Source organism: Bos mutus, chromosome 20 (genome assembly GCF_027580195.1).
Source record: "Bos mutus isolate GX-2022 chromosome 20, NWIPB_WYAK_1.1, whole genome shotgun sequence".
Classification (NCBI taxonomy): Eukaryota; Metazoa; Chordata; class Mammalia; order Artiodactyla; family Bovidae; genus Bos; species Bos mutus.
The window spans coordinates 31354617-31367011 of NC_091636.1; positions in this window are offsets into that span (position 1 = coordinate 31354617).

A 12395-nucleotide genomic window follows, 5' to 3' on the forward strand; every position below is an offset into this window, starting at 1 on the left:
GCTGAGCACTGGAGGCTGTCTCATCACCCAGTACCTCTTCCTTAACTCCTTCACCTGTCGCCCTAGAATGCCAGTCAGAGTTTCCAACTCTGGTTCCTCCTGGGGTGTGGTGATAATTAAAGCAATAATGGTTTTCAAGCACAGAGACATTCCAGATTAAAAGACACTACATAATGGAACGCATTCTGCTTCTAGTGACATAGGCTGATATAATTGCAAGCTAGGAAAATAAGATTAAGCCAAGCGTCCCTGTTACAGCAGCAATACCATTTACCTTACTCTCATGACTTAGGGCCTGCCTCATATAAAAATAAGCCCTAGTGCTCAAGAAAGAAGACACCAGGTTGAGAAAGAAATGCTTTAACGCACTCAACTTCCACTTCACAGACCAACAAAGCTGTACAGTTCTATTCCAGTCACTTAGTTCAAGGCTAAAAATTGGGTTAAGAAAAAAATGGCACGTCTATTTGCTCATCACATCATTTGTACCTCACAGACAGCTTTTATTAAAATATTCATGTTGCTCAAGGATGGATTCAGAGATTATCACGGTAAATGAAGTAAGTCAGAAAGATAAAGACGAATACCACATGATATCATTTATATGTGGAATCTAAAATATGACACAAACATTCACAAAACAGAAACTCACTCGCAAACACAGAAAACAAACTTACGGTTACTAAAGTGGGGAGGGGGTGGGGGAGGATAAATTAGGAGTTTGGAATTAGCAGACACACACTACTATATATAGACTAGATGAACAACAAAGTCCTACTGTGTAGCACAGGGAACTATTTTCAATATCCTGTAATAAAGCATAATGGAAAAGAATATTAAAAAGGAATGTATACATGTATATAACCGAGTCATTTTGCTGTACAGAAGAAACTAACATAACATTGTGAATCAACTCTACTGCAATTAAAAAAATATATTCATGTTGCTATAAAAAGCAGGAAGACTACGTAAGGTCTGCCAGTTAACTTATGCAAATGCTTTGCACGTGCATTTTCTTCTCTCACTATAAAATTGACATATTATACTGTTGCATATCTACTCTGCTGCCCAACACAGCAGCTCTTAGCTGAACATTTCGCATCCCAGGACAATGTTGACTGACATATAACCCAGCACATCACTGTTAGCGGTTCAGCAGTGCCCAGGCTACAGCCACAATGGTGGCCTCAAATACCCCGCCAAGATGTCAAGAAAAGTGATTTGGGGGTCTGAGATGTTGGCCAACAGACTGCACTTCTATGCAGTAATGCTTCTGAGAGATTGTATTAAGAAGCTCTGTTCATAGCCAAGCCACTGAGAAAATATATTTTCTGATTCCATTCATTCAAATATATCTGAAATTCCAGGTCTTAAACTGGCAAAAGAACCCCAAAAAGCAGAAGGGAAGTGTTTATTGGGCTTCCCTGGTAGCTCAGCAGTAAAGAATCCACCTGCCAATGCAGGAGACTCGGGTTCAATCCCTGGGACAGGAAGATCCCTTGGAGAAGGAAATGGCAACCCACTCCAATATTCTTGCCTGGGAAATCCCATCGGCAGAGGAATCTGGCAGGCGATAGTCCATAAGGTCACAAAGAGTCAGACATGAATTAGTGACTAAGCAATAACAACAGTAGCAAGTGTTTATTAGGCAGCCTGGATTGAGGAGGCTAACAGAACGTGAAACAGAAAGGAGCACAAACTGTTTCTGGTCGGGTATATCTGCTGTTGAATGATATATAAAACTTGGCCAGGGTGCCTACTATATTTCTAAAGTCCTGATGCCCAAGCTGCTTCCAGAGGCAAAGAGAGTGGATTAGAAAAATACCCACATGGAAACAGCTCAATGACATATTAACAGAAAAATGCAAGTTGCAGATTCAGTAGTATGATTACTCCTCCTTGCTCCTCCCTGCTCAAAGAATCCAAGCATGGTTCTGGGGGGTCAGCTGCATTTAGGCCACAAAATGTTAGAGGCCATCACAGGAAGTTCACCCAGGGATGATACCTCTTCCATGGAAAAGTATGTCCCAAATTTCAAACAATTCTTGCTTATCAGCTTCTACACATGAGTCATACTTAAAAGCTTTCAAAAATTTGTTACACCATGGTTTCACTTGGCCCTACCTTGATTTTTATTTCTCAAAAGGTGGGTGGTTTATAAAAAATCACTTCCCAGGAGCCAGCTAACATGCTCTCATCTTCATTCAGGCCTCTGGCCTCTGGTACATGTCTGTGGACGCTTCCTTCTATAGGTGCCACATGAGGACCCAAACCTCACCTCCAGAAATATTTGTTTTCAAATTCCCTGGAAAATATTTCCATCTGGAACTATGATCATCAGGTTAAATATCAAATTAAGTATTTATTTCTTTAAATAAATCTAGTTTTAGGCTACCTACTCTACAGGGAACAGGTTGAGTTCCTTAGATATTTTAATTTTGGTAAAAAGAAGTCTGAAATTATTTCTCTCAAGTTGCCACATGAAAACTTTTTTCCCGATTTTAAAAACTTATTCTTCATCATCTGTCATTTCTCCTTCAGTTAAAATCCTAGGTTGAGCTTGTGACAAACAAGGTGTGTGGCTGTCACTGACTCTATTTTAGTTCCTAATACCACTTTCAGTGGGTGAAGGATGGCACCCTGACAAGGCTTAACTTCATCTCCTGCTGTTACCATCTCAACAGAAGGACTTAGTGGAAGTCATTCAACAACTCTCCCATCGCCAATAACTTTACGATGTAGAAAGGGGGGCCCCAAACTTTATTCTTTCCTGTGACTAATATGGTTTCTCCTCCTCCTTTCTTAAAACTTCTAAGTGAATCACAGAGACAAGTGGAAGGCTGAAAACAACGTGTCAGCTTTTTAATGAGCTTTAATTGTCACCACAGAAAATTAAGCACAGACTGAGAGTCAGGATCCAAGGCTGACTATAAACCCCGGCCGGGCAATCAGTCCTGATCCCATGAGATTGCGAAAGCTTTGTCTTGGGAGTAGAGAGAAAAAACCTGAATGGACAACAGAAAGGGAGTTTTCAGCTTTTCAGTGGCCCCAGCTGAGACCACTTGCAGTCACCCCTGCCCCTTGGGGTTTGCCCTGGATGCTCTAAGGCGGGATGGGGGTGCCGCACACAATGCCTGCACCTCCCCTCCTGCCTGGCTGGCTGATGGCATCGAGACACTGGCATCCATTTGTTGAGGCTTCTAAGGGGCTGTCTTTTGGTCATCTTCCAATTCTACACCCCAGCAACAGAAAGCTGACCTTGAAGAAAGACACTTACTAGGGTGTCAGGATGTTTAATAAACTAAAGGTGCCCAGGGTGGGCTTCCTGCTGCTTCCAAAGCTGTGAAGACCTTTGCAGGTATGTTCAATCATCATGCTCTTCCTGAGTAAGATGATAGCCATTTCAGAGAAAAAGAAACAGGAGAAATAACTGTGGAACTCAGCATGCTCAACATCTATTTCAAAAGCATGCTCAAAGGTCTCCACTGGAAAATCTTGAATAGATGCAATAGTCATGCTTTTAAAACCGATCAGAAAGGGATGGGCCACAGTGCTATTATGGAACCATGTTATTGTAAAAATGCACATTATATTGCTCCCAAATCTTTTTATTCAAAACCGCCGGATGAAAGGAGCAGTTCTTTTCAAAGAAACCAAGGCTGCTGCTTCCTCAGAGAATAAGCTGTGATAGCTGGTCACACATCAGCAAATAGCCCATCTGAGCTAAGAGAAAAATAATGGTTTGGTTTTGTTAACATGGGGAAGTGCCATTACTTTTAAGGCTTTGTTGTAGACTGCCTCTGGATGATTGCTGCTGCTATTAACCAGAATGTTCTAATTGGATATTAGCTCATTTATGGGGCAGAGGGAGGAAGAGCATTTGCCCAGGTGACTTGTAACGAAACGAACAAACAGATGTTAGGCATCCTGAAATTACCACCAAGTTTTCATGAGTTGTTAGATGCTGAGGCGCTCTGGAAATCCTGCCGAAAATTGCAGCTTAGTTGTGAGCAGAGCAATCATATCACTCTGCTCAGGCAGATTGCTGCCAAATGCTAGGACGTTTTCAAAACCATTTAGTCATCTCCCCTGAATATAAAAATGAAAGTGAAAAAAAAAACAAACTATCCCTCTGAAAGTATGATACCGAGAGCTGGGCCACGGGGATGATCTCATCCCTATTGGAAACCTTCCCTCACCTGCTCCTACACCTGCCTGGCCCGCATGAAATCACAGGGTCAAGGGGTAAGATAGCAGGTAGGTGGCGATTTCGATCTCAGTCTTCAGCTGTGACCCTCCTGGTTTAGTCGGGTCCTCACATGGCTCAAACGGTAAAGAATCTCTGCAATGCTAGAGACATAAGAGACTCGGTTTCCCTCCCTGGGTGGGGAAGATCCCCTGGAAGAAGAAACCCCCTCCACTATTCTTGCCTAGAGAATTCAATGGACGGGCCACAGTCCATGGGGTCACAAGAGTTGGACATGACTGAGTGACTAACACTTTCTGAGAAGCAGACATCAAGACAGGATGGGCCCAGCAAGAGATGTTCAGGAGAAAGGCCTGAAGAATACGAGGAAATGACCAGAAAAAGTGGAGAGAGATTCAAACCACATCCCAGATCAGACCCTTGTGAAGCAAGGCAGGAAGGAGAGAAAGCGCTTTTCTAAATACTAGTGTTTCCTGTTGCTAGTGAGACACCTGCCAGGCATCAACAGCTCCATCGTCTACTCATCCCTCATCCCTTTCTTTTTTTTGGAGGCACTGCTTGGCATGTGGGATTTTAGTTTCCTGACCAGGGATTGAAACTGCACCTCCTGCATTGGAAGTGTGGAGTCTTAAACACTGGATCCAGGGAAGTGCCCCCACTTCCCTCTCTTACAGGCTCTGTCCCATACGGTGGATTCCAGGTACCATGTACATTCATCACAGACTGACGCCGTTCCAGGTCCACCTGTGAACGTGGCTGTCCGTGCATGAGCCAAACCTGCGGAGATGAGCAGCTCCTCCCCTCTCCGCTTCTGCTGTTTCTACTCCCCACCGAGGCTGCTGCCCGGCCTCTGGTCTCCAGGTGCAGTACCCACCACCCCTTCCCACCTGGAGGGTGGCCCCTTTCTTCTCTTGTTTTGAAAGAGCCACTACACCCTTCCTCAGAGATGCAAAGGGATGGGTGCTGCTCAGCCCTTGCTCTCAGAGGCAGGAAGGGATCTGCTGATGACAACTCACCACCCAGCCTGAGTAACTCACTGAATGTGCAGCATTTAGGGCACATTCAGTGCCAGCCCAGAGGCCTTGGGAATCCCTGCCCGAGGGTGACTCTCTGTCCTTGGACGTGGTTCCTGGATGGCAAGAAAAGCTGGGGGTGCCATTCAGAGATTGTACAGGCAGTCATCCCCCAAGACCTATCTTCCTCACAGCCTCCTCTCTGGTCTGCTGGCAGCAAAGGACACCCAACATGTTACCCGCCTCCATCACGCCTCTGTGGTCCACCCCATTCTCCAACCCCCAGGGATTCCCAAGGTGCCTCTTCACAGACAGTTCAAGCCGTCTGCCCTAGCCCCAGCCAACAAGGCCAACCTGTGTCATCCGAGAGACAGACACCCTGCTTCCCCCAGCTACCTTTAATCAGTGCTACCGGAACTTTTGAAAGACCTATTGTTCCCAAATGGCTTGTTTTATCTCTGAACATTTCTATATTTCAACCTGGGATTATAATCCCTTCCTTCTCTGATTATTTCAAAAGAAAATGTTCCCAACCAACAGACCAGTGAATGACGAAATGAATTTCTAGTCACACAGGCATTTGTATTTTGGGCTTCCCTGGTGGCTCAGCTGGTAAAGAATCCACCTGCAATGTGCGAGACCTGGGTTCAATCCCTGGGTTGGGAAGATCCCCTGGAGAAGGGAAAGGCTACCCATTCCAGTATTCTGGCCTGGAGAATTCCATGGACTCTATAACGCACGGGGTCACAAAGAGTCGGACAGGACTGAGCGGCTTTCACTTTCACAGAGAAGCCTGGCATGCTGCAGTCCATTGGGTTGCAAAGAGTCGGACACGACCTAGTGACTGAAAAACAACTGCCATTTATGAAGTTGACTTTCTGCTCTAGAAAAATACCTGAACGTGGAAATAATATATTACAGTCCTTAAATTTCAAACACAAAGTCTTATGAAGGAAAAAAAAAATGTGCAGAAATAAAAATCTCTGAATCAGCACTTATACAGTGACTGCAGATATTCACATGTAGGTATTTGCCAAAATATCGACTGTCAATTTGTGAGTCAGTCGGTTCTGACAGTGAATTGTAAGTTCGCAGCTTGGAGTGTAGGACATATCCTCCTGGCGGCGATGTTATAATTGGTGGCTCGTTCCCCATCATGACTCCACGTCCTAAGCCTCCGCTAGGAGGGCCTGATCTGGGGTCCTGGGTCAGTGGCCCTGATCCGGGGTCCTGGGTCAGTGAATGCAGGGATGGGAGAGTTTTCTCTTTCCAGTACATGGAGTCTACCCATGGTAACAGTTTTTAAAAAAAAAAAAAAATATATATATATATATACACACTATATAACTTATTTAGGTTTAACAATTTATTTGACATCCTTTAAAGACTCTTTTTGTTTCTTTTTATTTTTTTGGCATTTAATATACCTTCTTTTTTTAGGGCAGTGTTAGGTTCACAGCAGAACTGACAGCAAAGGACAGGGTTCCCATACCAGCAACATAACCCCGTGTCCAGCAAACACGCAACCTCCACCTCTCTCAAAGTCCCCACCAGAGCCGTCCATTTGTTGCAGCCTGGGTCTGCTGGGAACTTACACTGACACATTATCACCTTGGGGTTCACTCTCGGTATATATTCTACGGGTCTGGACAGATACATAAGGGCGTTTCAAAGATTACAGTATCACACAGAATAGCTTAAGGGCCCTAAATATCTTCCATGCTCTGCCCTCTCATCCCTCCCTCCCACCAACGGTAACATTTTTGAAGTCGTGCCTTTCTCATTTGTTCTCCCGCCTGCTGCTACAATACCCATAGGCCTTCTGACTCCCAGTGTTCCCGAGTGTGCCTTCCAGTCGAGCCCCACTTGGGCAGAACGCACCCCACCCAGGGTTCCCTGACGCAGCTGATCAGCGCCCGCACCCCCACCCACGCCCCAGAGTGGCCTGGATCATCTGAACAGGCAAATACTAACAGTCCCCCAGACGGAGCTTAGGGATTTCCATTTTAACAGGGTGCTGACTGACCACCTCTGTCTCTTGAATAGGTGCAACCTCAGTAAGCACCTGAAAGGAATGTGAGGTGGACCCCCCAGGCACGTCTGCCCCAGAATCCTTCTACTTTTCCTCTTTCTCCCTTCCTTCCCTTTAGAGCAGACCCATGATAGCAGAATTCCTAGATTTCTTCTCTCAAAACGGTTTTCCTGGCAGCAACAGACTTGGCCAGAACGTGTGGGGGTGGCTGAGTGGTACCCCGGTGTTTGCAATTTAGAGCTTGCCAACAGATTAATTAGATCCTCAGAGAGAGAGACGTTTTAGCTTTCACTTTGCAGGTGCCCGATTTGTATCTACTGATTTCATCTTCTTTGTACTTACAGTATCCGCAAGTGCTCTCAGCCCTTCTAGGATATTCAATAAACACCCCCAGCAACGTCTAAAAACTGGGTGTAAAATCACTTTTTGTAACAAAACAAGTCATCCAACCACCCAAGGAAAGGATTAGTAGAAGACTTGGCTGCCCCTCCAACTGCCTTTCCTCGATGCCGTCCCCCATCTTCGCCCATATAAAGATTATGGTTGCCAAGGAAACAGGACCAGAGAAAGAGAAAGACAGAAACTTTGTCTCATTTGGTCTTCCCAAACTCACAAAGCAAGCTGGGCTGTAAGCAGAGCTGGATGAGATTATGGTAGATTTGTAATTTACTTAGTCAAATTACTTTTAATTCCTAGTCAAGCTTCAATGTACACTTTATTTTTCCTCTGAAAGTTAGGTCTTGCACTTAGTGGTCCAAGGTCTGACAAATAACAGAGCTTTACGATTCATTGTCTGTGATTAAACTCAAATGCAGGACAGATGGCTTGTCTGAGTATGTGTCAGACAGGCAAAGCACTTAAGATTTGTGACAGGCAAGACCAGGAATTAACTGCTAAGTTTTTGCATTTATTCATACATTCATGTGCACCATGAATATGGCTGTAAAACTCACTTAAGTGTTCTCACTTTATTCACAATATTCCCAAACAAAGCAACTGCTCTCCTTTTGGCAAACCAGATGCCCTAATCTCAACCTCATTAACTCAAAATCCATTTTTCTCCTACAATATGTGCTGTGTACGTTTTATCTTACTGTGACATGCAGGTTGCAAATGACATCCTTCGAAAACCCAGCTTGCCCAGAACCCAAAATGTTGGTTCTCACTTCATTTTTATGAACACTTTTATTGAAATATTTAACTTTTTATTGAACAAACATTTGTCTGTCAAAATAAACAAAAACCAACAAAATGAGAACAGGCAAAGGCTATTTATTCAGAGCTTGCTATATCGCAGGGGAGTCAGTCACTGTCAGTTGGTTTTGGCAGAGACTCAAAGGCGGGCACAGAAGTGGAAAGGCTTTATAGTGGAAAAAAGGGAAGGTTTCAGATATGCCCTGGTTGGAGGCTGGTGACCTAGGGACGTTGAAGGCAGGCTAACTAGAAGCAGGCATGTTACATGATAGTTAGGAGGGGATATTTGATTTTTTTCTGGTTGGTCCTAAGTGGGGAGCAGCAACAAAAATTAGAAAAGCTGGAAGTTATTAATCAAGTCCTGGCTGTTTGGAGCCAATTGTTGCACAGGTTATTGTTTGGCTTCTTAGACCAGTTGCTAGAGATAGTAATCTGACTTCCTGCAAGTCAGACTTGTAGATTGCAGGCTGACATTCTGGGCTGGTTACGGGAGATAATGCGGTTGGTTTCCTGGTCTGGTTGCTGCAGGTTTTTGTGGTTCAGAATTCTATTTTTATTACACACTGGCCATTGTCCATTTGTATGTTCAACGTTTAAGCGATTAACATTATACGAACAAAAAGTACACAGAGTCTAAGTGTGCACCTAGCTCAATGAGTTATCAAGTGTAACGACCACCCAGGGCCCCCGTTTATTCTAAAATTCTCCTCAATCAGAATTTCAGAAACCTGTCATCAAGGAACATTGTGAGCGGCCTAGTAGATTTTCTTTCTCTTTGCTTCTTTAGTCCTGGTGTCCAGGGTGGGACTCACCACTTGCAAACTTCTCAGGCCTTCTCACGAAGTCACGCCTTCCCAGACACAATACGGGCAGTCCCGGGTTTCCCACAGTCAGGCTAGGCCCCATGAGTCACCGTCCTCCACATTCCTGGACAGGTTCATAGAGCATGCCTTGAAATCCAGGCCTCACCACTTCCTTGGCAAGTTAATCTCTCAAAACCTGTTTCTTCATCTACAAAATGGGGGTAATAACAGTGCCTATTCTCAGGACCTCCCTGGCAGTCCAGTGGTTAAGACTCTGAGCTCCCACTGCAGGGGGTATGGGTTCAAGTCCGGGTAGGGGAATTAAGATCCCACATGCCTTGTGGGTGCAGCCAAAAAAAAAAGTGCCTCTTAATTGCTCTAAGGATCAATTAAGGCGATGGACACGTCAACACAATCTGTCACACAGAATAAGCACTCAGATTCTGATTTATTGGATGTTTAAAATGTCTAAAAATGACAGCTGAACATTAGTGAGAACCTCCGACGCACCAGGCCCTGAGCTTAGTGTTTAAATGTAGGATATGAATAAACGTTCCTAGCTGACTCATTAGAAAAGGCCGTGGTGCTGGGAAAGATTGAAGGAAAAAGAAGGGGCAGCTTTTCACTCTCATGCATTGGAGAAGGAAATGGCAACCCACTCCAGTGTTCTTGCCTGGAGAATCCCAGGGATGAGGGAGCCTGGTGGGCTGCTGTCTATGGGGTCGCACAGAGTCAGACATGACTGACGTGACTTAGCAGCAGCAGCAGAGGATGCGATGTTTAGATAGCATCACCAACTCAAAGGACATGAATCTGAGCAAACTCCAGGAGATAGTGGAGGGCAGAGGAGCCTGGTGTGCTGTAGTCCATGAGGTCGCAACGAGTCAGACACGACTTAGTGACTGAACAAGAACAACAAAAATTAATCATCCTTATTTTACAGAGGAAGGAATTGAGGCTTAGAGATGTTAAGAAACCTCTCTGCACTTACCTGCATTTGTTGTGAGAGTTAAGAGATGAAGGAAAGCATGTCTTTAGTGCAGCCCCAGCGCATCATAGTCACTCCATCAATGGGGCTGTTGTTTAAAATGACCCTTGGATTATCCACTGTGGCAGACCCTAGGCAGCAATTGCTTAGCAACATCTGCTCTCCTTTTCACCCTTAGCAACAAAAAACTCACTTTTTTGTATGGGGTGGCATCAAGAGGAATACGTAAAAGTACTCCTCTTTTCAGGCTCTCTTACTTCTTTAGGAGGTTGTGAGACCCAATTCTGGCCAGTGAGAGGTGTTTAAGTTTCTGAGGTGGGTCTTTTTGGAAAACTTATTATTGTCTCAAGAAAAAGGAAATTTCATCTGACAAATACTTCTTCCCTTTTGCCCCCATCTTTGCCGCCTAGAATGCCCATGCAGTTCTGTGAGGTACAGCTGCCACGGGCTGTTCTGGTAGCCCAGCTGGTAAAGAATCCACCTACAAGGCAGGAGACCCCGGTTCGATCCCTGGGTTGGGAAGATTCCCTGGCGGAGAACGTGGCAACCCACTCCAATATCCTTGCCAGGAGAATCCCATGGGCAGAGAAGCCTGGCAGGCTACAGTCCAAGATTTGGACATGACTGAGTGACTAAGCACAGCACAGCACAGCTGCCAGCCTGTAAGCGTAAGGACCAAAGGCCCATGCCTGGGATGCCGAGGCAGAAGAGCCCCCTGGGACCTCCCTGGTGAGCCAGAGCCTGGGACTCTGCCCTCCCAATGCAGGGGGCCTGGCTTTGATTCCTAGACAGGGAAGTAGATCCCAGATGCTGAAACTAAAGACCCAGAATGCCGTAACAAAAGGATCCCACGTCCGCAACTGAGGATCCCACCTGCCACGGTTCGACTTCGCACAGCCAAACAAAATAAATAAATTTTTTTTTTTTTTTTTAAAGAAGAATCCCAGACCCCTGATGGCCTTGTAGGCAGACTGTCCAAGCCCTGGATTGCCAGCCTCCAAAAGTTTTCACCCCTGTAATAGCCAGATTTCAGTTGATGTTATACACATTTGAAGGCAATCCAGACTAATGCAGCCACCATTAGGGTGATAAGGATATCTGAATGAAATGAAATTTCCAAATGAAATGAAAATTAGGAATCTTTAGTATCTTCTTTAATCTGTTTACACATCCCTACTGATGATAAAGAACTCCTGAGAATGAGAAGTCGGTCCACATCATCTACATGAACTCTTCTCCAGCCTTCTGAGGACTGGCATCAAGGCCTCAGCATCTGAGTCCCATGTGTCCACTAACTCTCCCTTCTCACCAAGTCACATGATGTCATAGATGACGTCACCAGCAGGGCTTCCATGGGTCACAAGCACTGTGTGCCAAGGGACCGGAGGATTCTGCAGTCACTTGTTCTCAAGGCTTGGCTCCGGACCAGCCTCACCCAGCATGGGCCTGAATGACGCTTCTGTAAAACCTGAGGCATCTGCTCTGACATCTTGGTCCAAGTCCAAGGGCAGTAATTGCATTCTGCCTACTTGTGTCTCTCCTAGACTTCTAAGGTAGTATTTACGTCTATCCAAAAAAGATGATGCCCAGTGTTGCTCTGCCCATTAAAACAACAAGGGGTCCACCTTAAGGGATAAAGGAGCATCTGCACGAGACACGACATCCTGAAGTGGGGGCAAGAGGCTTTACGAGGAGCCGGCTGGGATGGCAGCTTTCAACTGGAAAGAAGCTAAGTCAAGAGGGGTTAAACTTATGGTTTTTCGTGCCACTTCAAAGAAATAATATGCATACATTTCCACTTAATTTAAATAACTCTAAGGCAGTGTCAGATGAAAACAGGATTTACCTCCAGCCTCTTTTCTCACAGCTTTCCTAACAAAACATATCCCACGAGGAGTACAAAAACTAAATTCCTTCTATATATTAAGCATGTTGTCTTACCACTGCATAGTACATGACTTTATATTCTAAACCATCAGTAAGCTCAACTGAGGTATATTTTGGGTTTGCTTAAATATTCTAAAAGGCCAACATTTTAAGTTACTTAATGTGCAAAATTGCTCTAATAAATGGATATAACTAAATGGTGAAATAGAGGACACCCAGAAAAATTTGAAATGATCCTCTTTTGAATTCAACTAGAAAAAGCACAATTTTC